Here is a 14068-nt window from a genome sequence, read left to right on the forward strand (position 1 = left end):
CACCCTGCTGGCACAAGGATTCCAGGGGTACCACAGAATGTCTCTCCAGTGCAGCCTCCCGCCTAAGCTGGGAAGCAGTGGGAAGGGCTCTAGCCGTAAGAAACCCATCTTGACCCTTAAGTAGAACTCCTTAACCTTTCAAGAGGATGTTGAGAACCACGCTGATGGAGTACTAAACCAGAAATCAGATTTTATTTTTTTTTCTATTTATTTGTTTTCTATGTTCCTTGAGGGCAAAGGTGTGCACTGGTCTCATCCAGGGCTTCATCCCCAGTGCCTGAAGACAGCCTGCACACAGCAGGCATCCAGTTAATCTGACGTTGTTAAACAATTGGTAGCAGATTCAAAACCAGATTTACCATCTTCCCAGGCATCCTCTAGGCAAGTCTCTTGTCCTTCTTAGGGCTCAGTTCCTCCCACCTTTACCTGGGGGGGAAAAAATGAGCCCTACCTCTTCGTGCCATCCTCAGAAAGCGATCAAGGACAGCAATGAGAGCTAGAACTAGTGCCTGGAAGGCTTAGATGAAAGATGCCCAGCGTCCGGCATGTCTGCTCTCAAGTGCTGGGAGAAGGCTTACTTTGATCCTAATGAACTTCTGGGATCCAGCCCTTTAAGCAGAAGGCCAGTAAGCTCCTTGCGCCCCTCCATCTTTCCTTGCCGGAGGGAACTCCCAACCCTCAAAAAGAATGGAAAATTCCAAGGCAGCTTCATCAGCAATAACCATTAGCTAGGGTATAACCACTGGCAATACCACTAGGCCAGGCAGCCTTAGATTTCTAGAAAGGGGCAAGTCTGAGTCAGAATTCCTTACTTTGACCCTTCCCTCAAGATATCAAAGAGGAGACATTTTTCACTCACTTGGGAACCAGTGAGAAGAGGACACTTTAGACGAGAACGTACGGGGCGTGTGGTTTGTGGGAACATGATTTGTTGCTTCGGGTTACCTCTAGAAACACGCACAGAGGAGGGCAAGCACTAGAGTCAAGGCGGGCGGTGTCAGCTGGGGCCCCGGTTTAAGGTGGGATCTCTAGGAAAGTTCTTCTGGAATTCGGAGGCGTTGCGGGGACCCATGCTTCTCTCTGAGCTCTTAGAATGTGAGCTCTCTGCAACTGCTGAGCCTGCCTGGCCTCTGTCCTTATTAGGCAACTGGCAGAGAATCATCTGTAAGCACTCACACCGCCTCAGCCTTGGCCTCAGACTCAACGCTCAGACGCCTGGGAGGTACCACCTCTCATCAGGTCAGGATTAGTCATTTAGCTCGGGGCATTCTGGGTAAGGTATGTTCTCACTCCCGGTTTCTAGCATTATGCCTGCTTAAAGGATGATAGCACAGAAGAGCAAACCCTCCCATCGCTTCCTTCAGGGGCAAGAAATCGTATTACTTTACATGATCGCTGAATCATCTCAATGTTTGTCTTCCTAAAGTCCTGTAACGTTTGTTCTACAATTGGGATGACCTGTGAAAGCACGGTCATGTATGAGTTCTAGGGAGGACAGCTAGGATTCCCCATGCCCCCCCCCCACCCGCCGCCACTCCCTTTACAGATGACGACACTGAGGTCCAAGGAAATAAGTGATTTAGTCTTTGGCAAGTCAGCATCCTTGGCTGCCTGGCACTCTTTTTGTGACACCTTACTCCCTCCCTCCTCACTTTCGGACAAACATCTAAGAGGTCCTTTAAAACACAGCATCTCTGAAGTACAGAAAACACCCATTTCCGCTTGGAGGAAATGCGACCTCTTCCTCTTCTTTCTCGTTCAGAATCCACTACACTTACGTTACAGGGGCCGAGACAGACCCTCTCCTGCTTCCATACGCACCTGAGAAGCAAACCGCCAGCCACTTCTTGGAAAGTGATAAGCCTCAGGCCTCCTGGGCTTGCTCCAGAGCTCCAAAACGGAGCTGCCAGAGAAAAGAACCGCATGCCCTGAGCCACCAAACCATAAACAATAGTCAGACACTCTGTTTCCTCCAATTTTGTCCAAGGAATCCCTTATTCTTGGAAGCTTTCCCAGCACTAAGGAAGAGGTGCAGCCTCAGACTACGAGGAGAAAGGGTAGCTCCGTCTTGGGGATAGAGTGGGGTCTTCTGAGGATCCAAAAGGAAGCCACCCCCCCCCCCCCCAAACACACACACAATCTCCTCTGCCAAAGGCTCCTATTGAATCTGGCCCGATGCATGGGAAATGAAGTATGAATGGAAACAGGAGGGCCAGGAGCTGGGGAATCAGGCTGGCTCGGCTCTGCAGCTGGACCTGCCTGGAATAGTTAAGGGCCGCCCTCAATTCTGGCCTCCAGGCTGCACTGCCCTGTGGGGATGGGAGAGGGGAAGGAGGGAAGACTTGAGGGCGGCCCTTAAGCTGGGGCAGGGAGGGGAGGGGAGGCCAGTCCCACCTTAGATAGCACCAAACTGAAACAGGAAACCTGTACCAGCGCCCCACCCCCCATACCCTGTTCCCATCTCTCTGATCCGGAGGCTCCCTTTCCCAAGTGAGGCTCTGTTTTCCTCCCTATTTGCAGGAACAGGGAGGCAATGGGGTCGGTCGGGGCTTGGACAGGAGGGAAATAACAGTACTTGAGCGCCTACAACGAGCCAGGAACCACGGCAGGCACTTTATGTGGGAACGACAGAGGTCAGAAGCATGGGCGTGCGCCTGTGTGTTATATGGGGCCTGGCAGAGCGGCCGGTCTGTGCACAGCAGCTCTTACCATAACTGCGCATACTGTTTCTCGAATCCTCACCGGCAGCCCCGCAGGGAGGACGCTGCTGTTTTTTTGTGGCAGGGAAACAGAGCTTCAGAGAGCCAGGATTTGTGCCCCAGGCTGAATCCAAGCCACCCTGCCTCAAGGACAAGGGCCATCCTGTGACACAAAAGAAAAAAAAAGCGATGGCTTTACCTCCAAAACCCTACTGAGAAGGTCCACATAAACCTTTCTGTTCCTTGCCCAAGAGCCAGCTCTAAAGGCTCTAAAACGGCCCAGGAGACCACCTCCTCAGTGGTGATTGGAGACACGGAGACCCTGCTCTAGCCTCTCTCTCTCCTGTCTCCAGCAGGGGCATTGCCTGGGCCACTGCCTCCCATTTCTGAAGCTTTACTTTGCCTTTCAGGCCCTCCCAGGTTTCGGAGAGGTCCATGCCCTGTCAAGAAATCCGGCAAGCGCTTGAGCAGGGCGGGCTACCTGGAGTGAAGCTTCCCTGGCCGGCCCTTCTCTCTGATGGTCTAAACGCCACACACAGGCTACTCTGCTCCCTCCAGTTTACAGGCCCCTCATTTCCATGACTCCACTTCTTGCCATTCAGGTCTGGCAGCCCATCCCCATCACAGTCCCAGGCTCGCTCTTCCCTCCCCAGGCCTGCCCTGCCCTGTGGCTCCTCCAATGCCTGCTGCCCTGCAGAAGCATATCTGAGCACATGCCCTCCTTCAGTCTTTGGAGAACCTTTGGAGGCATGGGGGAAGAAGGTCAGAGGCAGAGAACATGGGCAAAAGTCCAGGTGGCGGGCATCACCCCCATCAGCATGCCCAAGAGGCATGCCCATGCCAAGAAGCCAAGTGAGGGCCAAGGCATCAAAACCAGGCTTCCGTACTGACCACAGGATGGCACGATGTGGCCTGTGGTCTAGGCCCTACAACCCCATGCTAATTCTCAGCCAGTTCCTAGGACCTGGGTTCTAGAGGATTCTCCCTTCCTGAAGAGAGAACCTCACTTCCTGGTTAGAAGGGAGCACCCACGAGGCTGTCTCATTGACCCCTCTCCTCCCCGTCTGCCACGCTGAGCAAGTCTTCAGTCCCACAGCAGAAATGGAGTGCGAGAATCAAAGCCATCTTTCTGGAGAAAAGGGGTCACCCTCCACCCCTGAGCCTCAGGGATCCAGAATTCTTCCTTCTTCTCCAGAGTCAGCTGGTACTTCCTAGTCAAAACTAGGTCTATGCACACTCTGGCCCTATCCTGTACTCTGGGGCGCGTCTCCCAAAAAATGATCATGCAAGTTCAGCCGGGGGGTGTGTGTAAGGGTGTTCACTGGAATGTTACCGCTGGTGATGGCAACCAGAGATTCCCCGTCCAGGCATGGGCAGGCAGAATCTGCGTGCTAGATAACAGCGGTTATTAGGCAAGAGTTAGAAACACAGATCAGATGTACACACGGTGATGCCGGTGATCTTAGAAACAGCACTGGGGTGGGGCAGGGCACTTTGATGGCTTCTACACAAATTAAAAACACACACTCTAAAGGGATGCTATCCATTTTAAGGGATGTATTTAAACAAAAAGATACATATGAGCCCATGAGAATGCTGCTCATGGGCGGGGAAGGGGACAGATGTGGGATATGGGGTAACAGTGAGCGTGCAGAGGGCCTCTCTTATCACTGGGCCATGAACCAATGGTATGGTCATCCTCCTACTCTGCACTTGAGATCTGAACAAATAAAAACAAAACCTACCATGATCCTGAAAACTTGCATCCTGGAAGTACTGTACTGTCTAAAACACGCCATGGTGAAGAGGACCGAACTTACCGGCTTCAGGGGGCAGGGAGAGGGAGGGCCCATCGAAAGCTCAAACTCTCTCTACACAGTGATACCAAGAATTGACCCAAGGTTGGTAACCTGTCCCTAATCATCTGGCTTGCTGAGATTCAGCTCCCGTCAGAGACCCAGAAACCATCAAGATAAAAACAGGAAGCTTCGAGGCATGGGTCGGGATGCTAGAGCAGAATGTGCCTGAGAGGGCAGTGTCCCCCCTCTAGCTTTATCCTAAAATAGCATCAATCCATCAAGATGAAAAAGGGCAGCCCTTCAGGCCCAGAGCCATGGGGAATATGCCCTCTTCCACAGAATCTGAGTCATATCGGCTTGGGTCACTCCTGTGACCCCAGGGGTGTGGGGAAATGTTCACAGCAAGCTAGAGCTTCATGTGCAGGATGGAACTGAAACACTGACCATTTCCTTCAGCTGCTTAAGAAGGACAAGAGCCCATTTCAGGAGGGAGGGACAGGGCCTCGCAGCCTCTCCCAGTCCCTCCCACCTGCTCACGGGAGATGCTCAGGATACGGGTTTGCAAGGCTATCTGCTGCTCACACCCAAGTCGGGAGCAGCTCCTCAGAACTGGGACGGGACACAGACCTTGGGCTGTAACATGCAAATGTCCAATATGGATATTCTCTTGGACAACATGCGTGGCCTTTCTTGGGGCTGCTTTCTGTGGTTTTTCCACGTTTTGGTTCCAAGGGAACAAAGGGGCTTTTTAGCAGCGGGATTGGATCTTGGGTTATTTTTAGAAACAAATTTCAGCAGAGTCATGCCAGGCTGGTGGAAAGGAAGAAGAGGGTCGATCTTTCTTGGCTCTTGGAGCAGGATCTCGTAGCTCCTAGGCTCAGGTGCTGGTGGAGTCCTTGGGGCGGTGGCGGGGAGAGGGGGAAGCCCCTGGCCTGGGACTGAGAAGGCACAGCTCATCCTCCAGGAGGGGGTGCTGCGGGCTGCAGCTTTGCCCCCAGAGCTTGGCAGCCAAGGAAGCCAAGGACTATCCTTGAGTGACCCAGACGGCCGTCAGGGTACCGCACACTGGACTTTATGCCTGGGGGACAGGCCCATCACACCCCTCCCTTTTATAACAGTCTCCACTGTACAGAGCACAGAAAACCTCCCCCCCCCCAACCAGGCCTCCTCTCAGCCCACCCATTTCCTGCAAGTCCCAGGCAGAAGAGCAAGGACTCCACTTGGAGAAGATGGTGGGCATCAGGATAGGGGGCTGCACTGGCAGCTGGCCTCGGAGCCGTCGTTCTGGAGCACAGGTGAGCACCAGAACCTCTGGGAGGGCTGAGTACAACCTATGCACGGGCCCTGCTGCTGCCACCAGACCCTCTGATTTGGTGGTGTGAGGGCATGCCTGGGAATACGCATTTCTAACACGCTCCCTAACAAGGGGGCTGCTGCTGCCCATCTGGGGCCCACAGCAGAGGAGACAGAGCATCTCTGCAAACAACACCTCCCATAATACCAGGGGAGTGCCCTTCACAGGTGTCCAAGGGGGGCCTGGTTCGGATGGGGTTCTTGAACCTAGGCTGATGGCGGAGGCCCGGGAGGAGGTCTTGTCACAAACCCCCTCCTGCTCTTCCTCCTCCCAGAGCACCGATCTCTCCTTCCAGTTGTCTCAGGGCTCCCCCTTTCCCAGACAGACCACGACCCCCCCTTGGAAAGCCCCTCTCCTGTGAGTCCTTGAGAAAATGGGACTCCAGAGGACCTCCAGGGACTTGCAACAGGAGCCAAGGCTTATTGGGAAAGGCAAAACAAGCTCCCCTGTGAGCTTCAGAGAACACCCAGGCCTCTCCTAGGTTCAGGTGGAGCTAAGCCCCCCTGCACCGGTTCCTACAGCCCACAGCAGGAGATGGGAGACAGAGTGGGCCGCATGCAGGTGACAGGAAACGTGGAAACCCAAGACGCCCAACACTCACTTTGGGCTCCCCCAGTGTTCCCGCCGCTGGCCCATCTGGATCCCAGGCTGCCCTCCCCGCCACCCCCCAGCCCCGTAGCCCCTGAGTGGGGTGGGTGCAGGCGGCTGCCCACAGCTCTGAGGCCCAGGCTGGGGGTGCGGCTGGGGGAGAAGCAGCTGTTTCCCTGTCGGGGTGACAGGCTGCTATAAACACGCGCTCCAGGTTGCTATGGCAAAGCGAGTGTGCAGCCTGGCTACGTGAAGCTATTTATGTGCCTGTAATGGCAGAGTGGTCTGTTTTTTATTATTTTACTTTTAAAGCTTTCCTTTCCCAACCCCCCCCAAATACAGCTTTAAAAAATTAAAAAAAAAAAAAAAAAAGCCACTGCAACTTTCTCAGGAACAGAAAGAGGGTAGCTGGGAAACAGAGTTTCGGACTCGGTCCCGGAAAGGGAAAGCTGATGTGAAGAATATGGTCCATTGCTTTCAAGCAGGGAATGTGCGTCTTCTTGTTCCTACCCGCCTGTGCCTCAGCTCCTCAAGGAGGAAGGCCAAACTCCGTGTCCTCTCTCCTCTACGCACTTACGATATGAAAAGGAGACACAGCCCCTCTGTCTTTTATCTTCCTGTCAAAGGCAGGCTCCAGGCAGTAGCATTCCTCACAGCCCCCTCTTGCTGCCCCTCAACCCCCACCATCAGCCCCCATTGGCTGCCAATGCCATCAGGGTACTTTCTACCAGGAGTCAGGGGGAGAGAGCCCCAGAGCACCCCCGTGGCTGGAGGTCTGCCAGGACTGACCTCGAGGTGCCTCGGCAGGGACACATGTTTCTCCACAGAGAACTTCCATCCAATGCTCACCCTTCAGGGAGCTCTGGGGTGAAGGGGTGTCCTGCACAAGATGGGAGGTTTGAGTCAGGGTGGCAAGGACCCCCAGCTGGTGCCGCAGAGTTAGCACTCAAGGCTCAGAGGCTGAAGGGGGACCAGAAGTGAGACTGATTCCTCCTCGGACACACACACACGAGGGACCAGGCACATGGGAAAGGTTTTGGGCAGAGAAGGAAGGGAGTGATCAGAGAGTAGCCACTGGCTGGGGGCACTGTGGCCTTCTGCCTTCTCCACTCGTCGGACCCCAAATAAAGTAACAAATAAAAAAGAAATGGGCTGTGGGTCATAGGCAGCTGAAGAAGGGCAAGAGAATGGAAGGAACTAGTCCACGTGGTAGTCACACGCATGCACACGCACGCACGCACGTGCACACACGCACTCACACGCACACACAAGCACACGCATACCCCTAAGCAAGAATGTGTACCAACTTCGTCAAACATGCTATAGGCTGACCATCCCTAAATGACATCTAAGTAAGAGAGAATCACCTTCCAGAAACAGCGGGTGGGAATACAAAAGATACCACAGATTTTATCATCCCTCTTTCTCCGCCTTATTCCAGCTCCTTTTGGATTTGGTATATCCTTTGGAGGAGAAAAAAACCCAAACAACCCCACTGCTGATGGGCATGTTAATCAGATAAAGTTAGGGCAGCACTGAGAAGAGAAAATCCCACAAACTGTTCCAATTCCTTCCATCTCAGATTATAACTGAGTGTTTCCAGATGCCACTGTAACTCTGAAAGGATATTGAGGAAAACAACTCCATGAGGAGGAGGAGGAGAGAGGACAGGAGAAGGGAGAAGCATGCTCAGCTGCCCCAGGAGAGGTCAAAGTCCTAACTGACAGCCTTGGTTAGCTGATGAAGTCTTGCTGGGAAAATCAGAACTTGGGACAGAATCCGTCTTGGCAGCACCTTGGGGTCAAAAGAGCAGAGCAGTCACGGTTTTTAAGCCTGTCAAACCAACTGTCATCAACGTCCCATTGTTCCTGTAGGGTAAGAAGGGAGGAGGGAGGAAGGGAGGAAAGGGTCCAGAATGGGGCACTGTCCCGGAGAGTTGAGAGGAGGCTAATGGTGTCCCAGACCCCAGTGGTTCTATTCCTAAATCTCAGCGTATGAATTCAAGCCGAGTGGCCATTACTTAGGGATACATAAGAAGACAAAGAGAAGCAGACACGTCTCAGAACCCCCAAGGTAGAGGAAGCTTCCAAAAATCACGGGGCTAGAAAGAACATCTATTCAAAAAAGCCCAGATCCATGGTGATAGACACAGAGCCCATTGTTGAGAGACAAAGAGGGCCGGCGAAGGGGTGGCTCAGCTCCAGCTGGGCATTGTTGATGCAAGAGGCGAGAAAGTGGAGAGTTCTGTGTCTTACTCTTCCAAGTGAGCAGAAAGGTGGTCTCACCTCTCCACCCCAGCCCCCGTGCCAGTGCCTGACCTCACATGGACTTAATGAGGGAACCAAGCTTCTCTGCTCCAGTTGGCTTCCATTTCTCAGAGAATGAGAAGTGTGAAAGTGCCAGAAGGGGACCCAAACTCCAGAGCGAATCGGTTACCTGTGAGTTCCAAGAACTACTCTTTCCCCACTCGCCTCATCTCCCCCTCCTCCCTCTTGGGATCCCGATAGACTGGCTGGATTGGTGCCTCTCTCGTTCTCCAGGACGCAGTCCCAGGGATCTCTGGGTGCAGGTACAGGCAGACCACCCATCGTTGCCGAAATCACCCACTCTCAGGGGAGAGGCAGAGGTAAACATAAAGAATTGAAGTTCTCCCAACACGCATTCGATTCTCCACTCCCACACACAGCATTTTAAACACCACTGCAGAACCTCCAAGGAAAAGCCTGGGAGAGCGATGGTGATGGTGGTAACAGGGACGCCTGTAGGAAGTGGCAAAAAAGGATTCTTTCTGGATTATTTCTGAAGCGCTGTGCTGCCAGAAATCATTGGAAAAATACCTAGCACCAAACTCTTTCGATCTCCTCATTTTTCTCCCTATACCTCAGTTCCAAGCTTCTCACTTTATTTTTTTATATGCACATATATCACTTTCCCCCTCTCTCGCCCTCTCCCAGTCTACCAGTCTCCCTCCTTCCTTCTCTCCCTCCCTCTCTATCTCTCCCACCCAGCTCCCCCAACCCTGTTTATCTCAATCTCAAAATCTCTCATTCTCTTTCCGACATCTTCAGCAACAGCCCAGTTGGATAGAATTCCATTCTCCTTATGTGGTAGTTTCTGGAACCGCTCAACCCTGTCTGGTGCACATTGGCACGAGGAGCGGAAGGGGCATGGGCACGCTGAGAAGCAGGTGGGCACTGTGGGGCTATCATCATGAGCATTCACGCAGCACGAATCCATGCCCCTGGGCTCATGGATGATGGACCAAGGGCACACGGCGTGAAGTCTGTGAGGCTACCTGCATCCCCTCACAGCCTTCTGGAGCTTGCGTGGCTAAGCCAAAGGCGTGCATCTAACTGTGTTTGAAGTACAGGCAAGTAAGTAGCTACCACCAAGGTCCCAGAAGTGAGGAGCCCTAATGAGACTGGGGACGAGAAAGGATACCGGACCACTGCACGGATTATAAACTAAAATCGGGATTGCATATGCTCGGCCAAATTCTCAATCTGGCATAAAGAAGGGGCCTCATGGAGAAAGGCGCTGGGAGCCTCGACAGACTGAAAGGCACCTGAGGGTACAATGTGACTCTGGCTCCTCCCAACGCATCCACAGAGGTGGAAAAGTCAAGAACTGAACAGAATAAGCTGCTCCTGCCCCACCACAAGCTGCAAGATAGTCCCAATCTCCCACTTCATTTTCACTCGAGCCTGTAACACATGGGTGGGGAACAGACAGATGGCGGCTGGATCCAGCTCCCAGGAAAGACAGGGCGCCTTCTGTCCCACCACTGTGTGAGGATTCGAGGATTCACGGAGGGACCGTGACCCAGCCGAGCCCGACCTCTGCAGGGGTCTTTCGGTATCAGCCTAACACTGGCTTCTGCGAAAGTCTGCGGGAGCACTCTTTCCCCCCCGCGTCCCCAGGCTCACACGCTCTGGCCAGCTGTTCCAAATCAGTAAGCTCTCCATCACCGGAGAACAACCCTCTTCGGTTGGCGGGGAGGGGGTCAGTGCTCTCCCTTCAGGGTGTCAGCCGCTGAACCCTCCCTCTGCCAGCAGCCAAGTCCAAGGAGAAGCTGAGGACACGCAGCCGCTCTCCCTGCCCCACCCCCCTCCTCCAGGCAGCGCAAGAAAGAGGACTCCTCCGCGGGGGAAGTCCCAGAGCAGCGAGGCCTGGAAACTTTGCCGTCTAAGGCTGTGGAATTCTCCTACTGGGCTCCTGCAGTTAATCACTGTGGCTCCCTGGATGCCCGATTTGGGCTTTAAAAGGTAGCACCAGAGCAAGAAGGGCAAACATGTTGAGGAGAAGAAAAAGAAAAAAAAAAAAAAAAAAAAAAAAAAAAACCAGTTGGTGGAAGCGAACAGATAGCCGCCCCCACCACCAGTCTTCTAATGGAGTATGTGTGAGGAGGGAAGGAGAAGAAAAGAGCAGAAGAAAAAGAAGCACAGACCACATTCCAGAATGTTCTTTAGGGCTCCCAGCTAACCTTGCCTGTGTCCATACTTGGGCTGGGACCCTACAGAATACATCGCTGCCATTGCTGACCTGCTTGTGAAAAGATCGTCTAGGGACTGGTTTGTTGGAAACTTTATCCCCTTAGCAGGTCTGAAAGATCAGAGGCTCTTGTCCCCCTTTGGAAAAAGAAGCCGGAGAGCTCACAGCTGTGAGTGTGAGGCTTTGGGACATTAACTTCCAAGATGGTGGAAATGGTCTCTGAGGCCAGGTTGCCATGGTTTCCAAGAGAACAAACAGAGGTTTGGATCTAAAGAGGGCTACGAGGGTGAACTGCCTTTTCTTCCTGTGGGAATAGTTTCAAGAGCCAAGACAAGAGGGGGAGATGGTAAAATGCTGAGGTTACAGAAGGTTCTAGGGGAAAGAAAACGGACAGTCTTGACAGCTCCCATTCTTCCTGGGAGGCTGGGGTGGAAAGCCCCATTAATAGAACAACAAGGCACTTCTCAGGGGCTGAGAAAAAAACCCAGGAAGTAAATAGGAAGACAAGCAACCACGCTCTCAAAAAAGGCCCAGCCAACCAAACCTAGGAGGCAGGGCTGAGCTGCTTTGGGAGAGGCAAGGACCTCCAAAGACTGAGTTTTTCTTGCAAGCAGGGCTGGGAGATGACCATCCCCAGAAGTGATGTGGAGAGATGCTGATCCCCAGAATTGAAGCCCATCCCACTGCCCACCTTTAATGCCCCACCTTCCCAGGCCCTCCCGTCAGGACTCTTTCACTCTCTTTCCAAAGGAGCCAGATGGGGCAGAACCCTGGCCGGTGCCAAAAATGCTACTATGTCCTAGCAGAAGCTGTCTGGGCAACAGGGCCACATGGCCCAGGAATCCCCTTTCAGATTCAGGGGCAGTGATCCGCATCATAGGAGAACCCCTTGGCTGTCTCCTCCAGAGCTGGTGCCAGCTCAGCTCGCACTGGGGAGACGGGAAGGAGACAGAGCTGCTCGGGACTCTGCCAGGTGTGGCAGAGTCCCGAGCAGCGACCATGGCAGCTCCGCAGGTGAGGGACCACGCACGCTCTGCTGCCTTCTCCAAGCGGAGCAGGGCCCGGCGTCGACTGACCACATGCGAGGAGGCAGGCCAGACCTAATCCCAATTTCATCCCCAGCAACTGCACTAGCCAGAAAATTCCTAGCCTTTTCGGGGATCAGACCCTCTGCTTTTCCTACCTACTATATCAGACATCTCATGGAATTCCAGAATCACAGTCATAAAGGGAACTTCAAGGAAAATATAATACAATTCCCCTTGTTTTACAGCAAAGCACTGACAAGTCCAACACGATGCTGGGCATTGGGACAAAAAGGCTACATAATCTACATGGAAAAGCATAATATAGGCAGAGGCCGAGGAGGCAAAGAAATCCGTGAACGGGTGTCAAATGAAGGGTGTAGATCTCTCCTCTACTTGCTCCCCCGTGTGTATCCAATACCCCCAGACTCTGCCCCGCAGGATGGCTCGCAGACCATCCCAGCTGCTGCCAGGGAGAGTCCGCTCACAGCCTGGACTCTCCTGATGGCCTCGGGCCCACACCACGAGTGGAGGGGAGCTTTCTTAGGGCTTTCCAGCCGTGCAGAGTGTGCCCTGAACATGGGTGCCAGGGAAGGAGGTTGCTGGGAGTGAAGGACAGTTCACCGGACAGGTCATGTGCCCATGGGCTGTGGTCATCTGAAGGGGCATCTTTTGAACATCTTTTACAGAGGTGCCTTGGGCTAGTAGCTGCTCTTAGCTGTCAACCTGGCATGTGGCCTTGGGTCGCTAGCCCTAAGAAATATCTAAGGGAAAACCGGAAGTGTGTCCAGTTTGACCAGGGGACGCACCGGAAGGGATGATGTGCCATGGCAAAGAGCACCATGGCCCCAGTCCCTCCAGGAGCTCTGCCTGCAGGCCACAGCGGCCCATCATTGGCCAGAGTCCTGCCCCTCTCAGCTCATAGGCTCCCCCATACCAGTTCTTCCCAAGCCATTGGGCTTGCCTTTCTCCCCCGCACCCTCCTCCAAATCCATTTTTCCTGGTCCTTAGAATCCTCAGCTGAAAACTAAGAATAATGAGAATAGCATACCTCAGACGAAAGCTGAGAGGACTGTCACTTCCTTTGGGTACAAAGGCCCACGGCCCTTGCACTGAGAGGCTATTGAGCCACGGAAGCCAAGCCCGTGTCTCGGTCAGAGGCTCCCAGCGCCTCTGGCCACCTTGTTCCTATGCTTCCCAGTCTTGGGTCTGGGTCATGGACTCTAGGTACCAGGAAGTCACTGGTATTCCCCATTCACTGACGTCTCCAGAATTTCCAACTTTCACAGCTCCGTCTGGGGAACGGTCTGCCTGAGGTTCCTTGTGAAGTGGTGTCAGCAAGACTGAGCAGAAAGGCAGAAAAGCTCATGACAGTCAAAGACGCTTGTGGTAAGAACTCACATCCGGGTGATGCCTCGCCATTTCAAAGCACTGACGTGTGCTCGTGGGGGAAGGCTTTTTAAGGTAGACAGCACGGATGATAGTACTCTTTCTACCGGTTTTATAACACGTGGTCTTAAAGGTGATGTGCCTCCGTGAAGGCCACGCAACCGCAGGAAGAGCCGCGAAGACACTAAGACGCACCACATGCCACACAGTCCTTTGTGACAAGGGGAAAAATAGGAAAAAGCGAACAAGAGAGCAGCCTGTGTTCCCCCGTCAGGTAACATGAGGCTCCACCCAGGACCCTGGAGCTGGGGGATTCCTGTCCTGACGAGCTCACAGGATTAATATAGATTCTTCTGCTTCCTCCCATGGGTATCTGTGAGACACACTGATGGTATGTGTGATGTCAGCGTGTGTCATCTTCGTAGCCTCCGGACACCTTGAGGGTACAGACTGCGGTTCAGACAGAGACGCCATGGCTGCTGGTATACAAAGGGGTAGAAAAGGGGGACAAAGAGAAAGGAGAACAGAAAAGGGTGGGGAAGAGTCAAGGAAAGGGAGGAAGGGGCCCCGCCCTGAAGGGAACTCCCAGACCTAGAAGTCTTCATAAAGAAGACAGGACATGCCTGTACCAAGAAGGCCCGGAGTCCTAGCACAGCGCACACAGCAATCCTGAAGGGCATCCAGCCAAGCAGGACACTGGAGATGACACCTTGATGGGGGAAG

General features: G+C 53.4%; 1 protein-coding gene across 5 annotated transcripts in view; it reads right to left on the bottom strand.

The window, feature by feature from the left end:
• ATP2B4 (ATPase plasma membrane Ca2+ transporting 4) overlaps positions 1 to 14068 on the bottom strand; it is a 96804-nt gene that overhangs the window by 55211 nt on the left and 27525 nt on the right. The window contains exon 1 of one of the 5 annotated variants that reach the window (XM_045982282.1): positions 10367 to 10384. The exons of the other annotated variants lie outside the window; for them this stretch is intronic. The gene's annotated coding sequence lies outside the window, so the exon portion shown is untranslated. Of the gene's footprint in view, positions 1 to 10366; positions 10385 to 14068 lie in introns of those variants that run through there. 5 annotated transcript variants of the gene reach the window in all.

This window comes from Meles meles, chromosome 17, assembly GCF_922984935.1.
Source record: "Meles meles chromosome 17, mMelMel3.1 paternal haplotype, whole genome shotgun sequence".
Taxonomy (NCBI): Eukaryota; Metazoa; Chordata; class Mammalia; order Carnivora; family Mustelidae; genus Meles; species Meles meles.